At 34.2% G+C, this 7,868-nt stretch overlaps 1 pseudogene; it reads left to right on the top strand.

Annotated features, from left to right (window-relative positions):
- Positions 1 to 782: 782 nt before the first annotated feature.
- LOC123233315 lies at positions 783 to 2,585 on the top strand (annotated as a pseudogene).
- Positions 2,586 to 7,868: the final 5,283 nt, after the last annotated feature.

The following is a 7,868-nucleotide window of genomic DNA, read 5'->3' as shown; positions in this document are numbered from 1 at the left end:
TTAAATAATTTTTTGTTCTAAATCATTGATTTTTTTCTATTATTTTCTAAATTTTCTTCTATATTTCTTACTATTTGTTTTTCTATCCTTTTTTTCTGAGTTTTTATATCTTTTTTTCTCCATCTCAGATTGAATGCTCTCCAGAGGCAGCCTGATTGACCTCCTGTGTAGAGGTTTACAGCTATTCAAGTCAGGTTGTTTTGAGTTTGGTTCTGCCCCATATCAGTGAAGCTGGACTTTGTTGGGTTGAGTTCTTCTCACTGCTGCCTGTGCTAGGTTGCTCTTGGCCTCTGTTCTGACTGGAATATGTAGAGTCACTTTCCTCTCAATGACACTTGTTCTGTATTGAACCTGCTGAGGCTGGACAGAGTGGGCTATGCTTTTTCCCCTGCCACTTGTGCTATATCACATCTGAGTTTGCTGAGGATTGTTCATCATTCTTTCTTCTTACTCAGTGAAATGAATCCTTCTTGTTGTCTCTCCATGTTGTTCTGGGCAAAAGCACTACTTCATCCCTTCTTCTATTGGTTCTGCTGTTCCAGTATTTGTTTTGCGGTGTTTTTGTTCTTCCAAAGTCATTTGGAAGGTGATTGTGGGTTTTGAGCATTTCTTACTTCACCATCTTAGCCTGATCTGCCACTGGCACTGCCATGGCTGATGCTGATACTGATTGGAGATCATGGGGAAAAGATTGAACAGGGAGCCATTGGAGTTTCAAGGAAGAAGGAGAATTCAATGACAACAGACCATGATCAGATAAGAGAATTTCAGGGTTTATAAGCATGCATGTGGTGGATGTAGGTCATGATAAGATCAAGGGTGTGACTATTTTTATATATAGCTGAGATATGATAGAAGAGCAGATCATGTTAAATGACTAAATGGAGAAAGGTCAGAATTTTAAGAGTTAAGATAAAGTGTGGAACTTTATATATATATATATATATATATATAATATATCACATATAGATAGATAGATAGATATCTCCAACAAATACTATCTTTTTAGATTTGGCCCACTGTCCTAGTCTATTGATAAATACTTTAAAGAGGAGGCATCTTTATTATAGTAGAATCAAGACAAAAATGAGAGAAGGAAGCTATAGGATACTCCGTGTCCCATAGCATCAGTATTCAGGGGTCTCTCTCTAAGAGAGAAAAAGGGGGGCTGTTGATATCTTTTTTATCAAGACTATCAATCCCCACAAGTATAATAAAGAAGAAGAGTCTGTCTTCCATTCTTCCCAGAGCCCATCAGGGCTACACTCCCTTTAAGCAATGGTAGTAGGAATGGTGGCTTCACCCTGAACCCCAATGCAGAGCTATGTAGAGTTGAACTGTTTCCTATTTGTTTCATAAGGAAATGAGCTTCTCAGCCAACTAAGAAAACATTCTAGAAAACATCTTTGCTTCAATATAATATAGAAGCAAGAGCAGCCATAAAACTTGTTTAAATTAACCCAGGTTTTCTTTTCACTATGAAGTATCCTGGTTGAAACTCTGCATTCATTTATTTATCTGTCCATTCTTTAACACAACAAGTTTGACTTACTAGTTTTAGAACCACAGCAACAAAAGAGAAGAAATCAAAGGCGGAAAGTACAAAAGCACAAGTTCTGCCTTTCTCATCAACCCATCAGAGCAAACCTGCACATGTAAAAGCAAACTAGGCATTAAAGTCCATACTAGTAGGGCACAACAAAGCTGTATCTTAATTAAAAATTAGTACAATTTGAGAGTGGTTAAAAAGTTCTTCTGAAGATAATTAAAATTTAGGGAGAATATTGAGATTCCACGTCGACAATATAATGGGAAATTTGAGAAAACAATGAATGGGCTGAAACTGGGGATCTCAAATATTGCCTGGTCATCAGCAGATTTCAATCATCTTGTCTGCCTCAGGATAAAACTCTTAATATGTGGAATATTAGCCCTATGAAGTATCTAAAAACCCCAGAAGGCTCACTCATTACGTCTTTTGCTGTAACCTCAAGCTCCAATCAGACCTCATTGTATTAGGCTCTTTTGATGAAAGTGCAAAGACATGGGATATGAAAACAGAAAATGCCTCAAGACTTTACCTGCCTGTTCTGACCTAGTTTCTGCTGTTCATTTTAATCATGATGGATCCTTGATAATAGCAAATAGTTATGATGGTATTTGCTGAATGAATCTGGGATACAGCATCAGGTCAATGTTTAAAAATACTTATTGTTGATAATTCATCTTTTGCAAAACTCTCCAAATGGTAAATAACATTTGCACTGCAATTCTATATAACACTCTTAAACTATGGGATTACAGCAAAGAGAAGTGCCTAAAGATATATACTGGTTCTAAAAATGAGAAACTCAGTGATTTTATAAAATTTTCAGTGCCTCGTAGAAGTGCAGAGGTCTGAGTCAGAAGATAACCTGATTTGCATTTGGAACCTTCAGATGAAAAAGATTATACAGAAATGACAAGACCATACCAACATTGTGATTTCAACAACTCATCAAGTCACAGAAAACATGACTACATTAGAAAAAGACAAAATAAACTTTGGAAAAATGACTAGTAAGCCTTTCAGATGTCTACATTAGAGACTGTATCAAGAAGAAATAGATTTTGTTTGAGAATGCAGTTTCTCAACCCAAAGGAAAACCTGCTTTTTCTTCCCTAGAATAGGTAGCCTAAGTGAGAAGAGATAGCATCTACTTTCTTCTACAAATGGATTCCTTTCTCTTTCTTTCTTTCATTCACTCTCTTTCACTTATTCTTTCTTTCTTCCTTTCTTCCTTTCTTTCTTCCTCCTTTATTTCCTTCATTCTTTTCTTTCTTTTTTCCTCCCTTTCTTTCTTTTTCTTTTTTTTATTAAGGGGGGGGGAGGAAATTGCTTATATGACTAGAAAGTTCCAAAAGCCATTAGTAATGTTCCCTACCAACTCTTCTGATATTATCAAAAGAAGAGTTTTAATTTATATCTACAAATTGAGTCAACAAACACCTGAATTTCTAATTTTTATTACAAAAGGAGAAATTTTTATCATATTATGAATTTTTCCTTAACTAAATGTTCCCCATCTTTTTTTTTTTAAGATGTCACTTACACACCCATTTCCTCAATCATCTGAGATTATAGCTTTCCATCTCCCAATTTCGCTGACTTTGTAATGAAATATATTTCTTAAAAAAAAAAAAAAAACTAAAAAAAAATCACTTTGTTTTATTTTATGCCCTAGTGGCAACTCTAGGACAGAAGGGTAAGGGCTAGGCAAACAAGGTTATTAAGTGACTTGCTTGAGGTCACATAGCTAGGAAGTATCTAAGGCCAGATTTGAACTTAAATCCTCCCTATTCCAGGTCTGTTACTATGCTCTTAGCTGCCCCCGAAATATCTTTTAATTTTCTGTTTAGCTGATTGCCTCTTGTTAATGTATGTTTAGTAGTTACAGTAGGCCCCCTTATCAGTGGTTTCACTTTCCATGGTTTCAATTATCCATGGTCAACTTTGAAGCACTTGAAGTCCACCCCAAATTAATGGAAGTCTGCCCATGATCCCCAATCTGTCCCTACCAGCTTCTCTTCTCCTTTTACTTTTTTTTTGTGGGGGGAGTTATTTTTGTTTGGGAGTGTGGAAAACCATGGAGCAGGAGTAGGGATAGAGTACACACACACACACACACACACACACACACACACACACACACACACAGACAGGAAGAGAGAGAGATCACAGGTATTCCCTTATATCCACAGTTTCAGTCATCCATAGTGGGTCTTGGAATGTGTTTGCCATGAATAAGAGACCCTACTATACCAAAATATCACCAAACATCAACTTTTTTCTCCATACTATTAATTCCTATTTATGGTTATTTGTAGCACATTTTGAAGTCTTTTGGGGAAGACCTCTAAAAATATTGTAAAGTTTTTCAACATAAATACAACTTTGTATCTTGAAAGTTCATGGCATAGAACTGTGAATGACATGATTGTATAATTTAACTTCTGTATTTTCCTATTTGTCACAATTGTTTCACATTCGACAGTACCATGCGCTATAATTTTTTAAAGGTGTGATTTTATGTGTTTAAAAAATGGGGACGGGGGTGAAGCTGCAGTTTCTGGCCACTATGTTCTGCGTAAAAAAAAAAAAAACACAAACACAAACACAAACACAAACTCAAAGGTTTTAATAAACTTCAAGCTCAAAAAAGTGATATGCTGACAGGAAAAGAAACTAATGTTTCTAGACTAGATTAAAAGTCACAGAATCTCAGAGAACATTTAATCTAACCCATACCTGAAAAGGAATCTTCTCTATATCATAACCAACAACAAGTTGTCATCCAGACTTTGCTCAAAATCCTAATGGGAGCAAACAAAGTATGTTTCCAGGTTCTCCATTTCACTATTAGGAAGTTTTCCGTAATATCCAGCCTAAATTTGCTTCTTTGCAACTTCTAGTCATCAGTCCTAGTCATCAATGTCCTGCCATTCCAGGACAAACAGAACAAATCTATTTCTTCTTAACCATGACATTCCTTCAAGTAATTGAATTGTTTCCCCCTAAAGCTTCTCCTCTAGAGCAAAAGTCTCTAAACATACTCTATCAATTTAAAAAAATAATCTATATCAAATTGTTTGCCTTCTCAAGTTGGGGAGGAAAGAGGGAGGGGAGAATTTGGCTCAACATTTTAAAAGACAGCTTAAAAAAATTAGTGTGCATGTCCAAACATTTTTTTTTTTACTGGCAGGAGAAACTGGCACAGGCCTTCAGCACATTGGGTATATCTTTTATGTGAAACTGATGAGAGGGCATAGATAAAAGTCACCCACAATGGGCAAATACAAATGATTTGAGATCTTCACTGCTGGTGGGAATTTACAAATTGATGAGATCACAAATTTACTTGTGTGTTTAAGTGTATAATACTTCTGAATTATAAATGATATTATATAAATTATATATTTTATATATATTGCCATATATTTATATATACTGCCATATAAATTATAAAACAAAGAAAACAGATATTTTAAAAAGAGAAAAAGATGAAATAAACAATATTTTAAAAGTTATTTATTTTTATTTTTTAACCATACAAAATCTTTTTTTTTTGCATGCTAAAAAGTTATTATTCATAACAATTTCCTGGAACATATGTCATTGAATATGCTTCCTTTTTGAAAATCTTGGTTTAACCTTTTGTGGCATAGTAAGTTTTAAGTTCAATTTATTTTGATACTTGGTTTGAATGGCTATCGGAGTGAAAAAAATGATACCTAAAAAAGATACAGATATCCAATGGGAAACATTTTTTTTCCATTCTTACTAAGCCATGATATTTATTCAATGATGTAACATTAATTATACAATGGTGATTATTAATATTTGGCTAGTAAATTTTCATCTTTTCTGATATCAATGCAATGTTCTTACAAACTACTAGAAAGATGTTGCAATCAATTAATCAATCAAGAAGCTTTTATTACATTTCTAGTAAGTGTTAGGGATAGTATTAGTTACTGTGTTAGGCACTGTAGACATAAATAAAGGCTATTTAAAGTCTGATGACTTGTTCCAGCTCCCACTCTCACAAATATGCCTTGGGTTCCAGAGCAAGGTTATATATTCCTGAGGAGTAAGGTGTGATTTTCTAATGCCATCAGCTCAAGACCCCATCAGTGTCCTTTCCCTCCCCAATCTACATATTCACTCAAAATTCTCAGTTATTTACTAATATTTACTAATACCCCTTTCTTACTTATATTAATTAATTTAATAATGATAATTATTAAAGTTATAAGAACACAAACATTCATGATTATTAAATATTAACCATATATCAGTTATATATTCAATATTTAACAATACTCTTTTTACAGATATTAACTAAGTTAATATTATCAATAGGGATATAAATATTCATACTTATATTTAAATATAAATATTCATAATATTTATTCAAACTAATTCTATAGCAAATAAATATTTACTACTAATTTCTATTACAAGTAATAGCTAATTTAATTATTGGTGTTAAATATTAATAAGGATATTGCTGTTATCATTATTAAATATTAATTATTTAAGTGAATAATACTACAATCTAATACACATTTATTAATACCCCTTTATTGGTATGAACTAATTTAATAATTTTGATAAGAATATAAAGTTTATAATTATTAAATATTTATAAATCAAATAATTTAGTACATTTAGTATATATTTACTGCTACTCCCTTTACATTATATATCATATAGGTACAAAGTTAATTGTATATTTTCTCTACCATTAGACTGTAAACTCTTTGAAGTAAACACTGTTTTTGTTTGTTTATTTTTACTTTCTTTCTGTCTCCCCTTCTTAGCACAGTGCCCAAGCTCATTGATTTCTGTTGTTCAGTCATGTCCAATCCTTCATAATTCATGAACCATACTGTCTTTGAGATTTTCTTGGCAAAGATACTGGAGTGGTTTGCCATTTCCTTCTCCAATGGATTTAATTTAATCTAATAAAGAGATAATTACTAATACCCCTTTTTACTGATACAGAAAGAATAGTTTGTATAAGAAATGCTCCTGAAAGTCTATGATATATTCTCATAACAAGTACCTACAAGCATCTAAGGGAAAGTCGGTTCTATCCTATTTCCAACTTGACTGCCATGTTTCCATAAATACATAGTACCTCTGCTCTTTCCTTAAGTAAACCAGTAACTTGGTGGGGAAAAAAATTTAACCAGGTTATGAGTTTGTGAACATTGATTTGTTGGAAGAACTCTCAGAGTCCCTGAAACAACTGGAGTCAGAAACAGAGGCACTAGCAGTGACCAACAATGGAAAAATAGCCTGCAAATGGAGGTGTGAAGCCTGTCAACCAAAGATGGTAGCTTCAGGGAACTCTCTGGCAGAGAGAACTGTTCTTTGGATTCTAGAAGGGTCTCTAGATGCTAGAAAGGCACTAACCCTCAGAGCCCAGGCATGTGCTAAATCAAAAAGACCTCCTTATTAAGGATAGAAAAGAACTCCTAGAGCCAGGAGTCTCAAGATACACTTGGCCCCATATACTTACTACATATGTGCCTTGCTGGCTTTGTACTTTAGGTGTGAACCCACTTTCCTTCCGGATCTTGCCCCAACAAGGGGAGACAATGACCCTTATTGGAGAGGATTCTTCTTGTCAATACTATTTTTGCTATTCCTTCTGTAAAAAACTAAAAGAGTTTTACTGTTTAACTTATACTGGACCACACTGGAAAGGAGCTCATAAATGATAGTTTTAGAAGCCACAATCCCTCAGGGTTACCTGTAGAACCCTAGGAGGGTAAGTTGTATACTTTTCTCTAAGAACCCAATGTGCCAGTGAAATGTGAGTTGGGCTAGAGGCCCTGGTGTAGTTATTACATATTTATCATACTTTTATATTTAATTTCAAGAGACACCCTACAACAGTGGATTATTTGCTGTTGTTGTCCAGTTCTTTAAATTGTATTGGACTCGATATGACCCCATTTGAGATTTTCTTGACAAAGATACCACAGTAGTTTACCATTTTCTTCTTTAGGTAATTTTACAGATGAGGAATTGAGGCAGAGTCACACAGCAGGGAAAGGTCTGAGGCTAAATTTGAACTCAAATAGATGAGTCTTCCTGACTTCAAGCCCAGCATTCAATCTGCCACATCACCTAGCTGTCTGAAACAGTCAATAAGGGCTCTTTTGGGAGGAAGGAAGACATCTAAAAGTGGTGGTTTTAAGCCTGCTATTGATGTATGCTACCTGAGTGGACACTGAAAAACCACTAAATATTTGGGACTTCCAGCAACTCTCTAAGATTGTGACTTGCGTTACAATTATTAAGTTTTTAATATTAT

This window comes from Gracilinanus agilis, chromosome 2 (genome assembly GCF_016433145.1).
Source record: "Gracilinanus agilis isolate LMUSP501 chromosome 2, AgileGrace, whole genome shotgun sequence".
Lineage (NCBI taxonomy): Eukaryota > Metazoa > Chordata > Mammalia > Didelphimorphia > Didelphidae > Gracilinanus > Gracilinanus agilis.
Note: the sequence above shows the minus strand (reverse complement) of the source record. Positions and strands in the feature narration are given on the sequence as shown.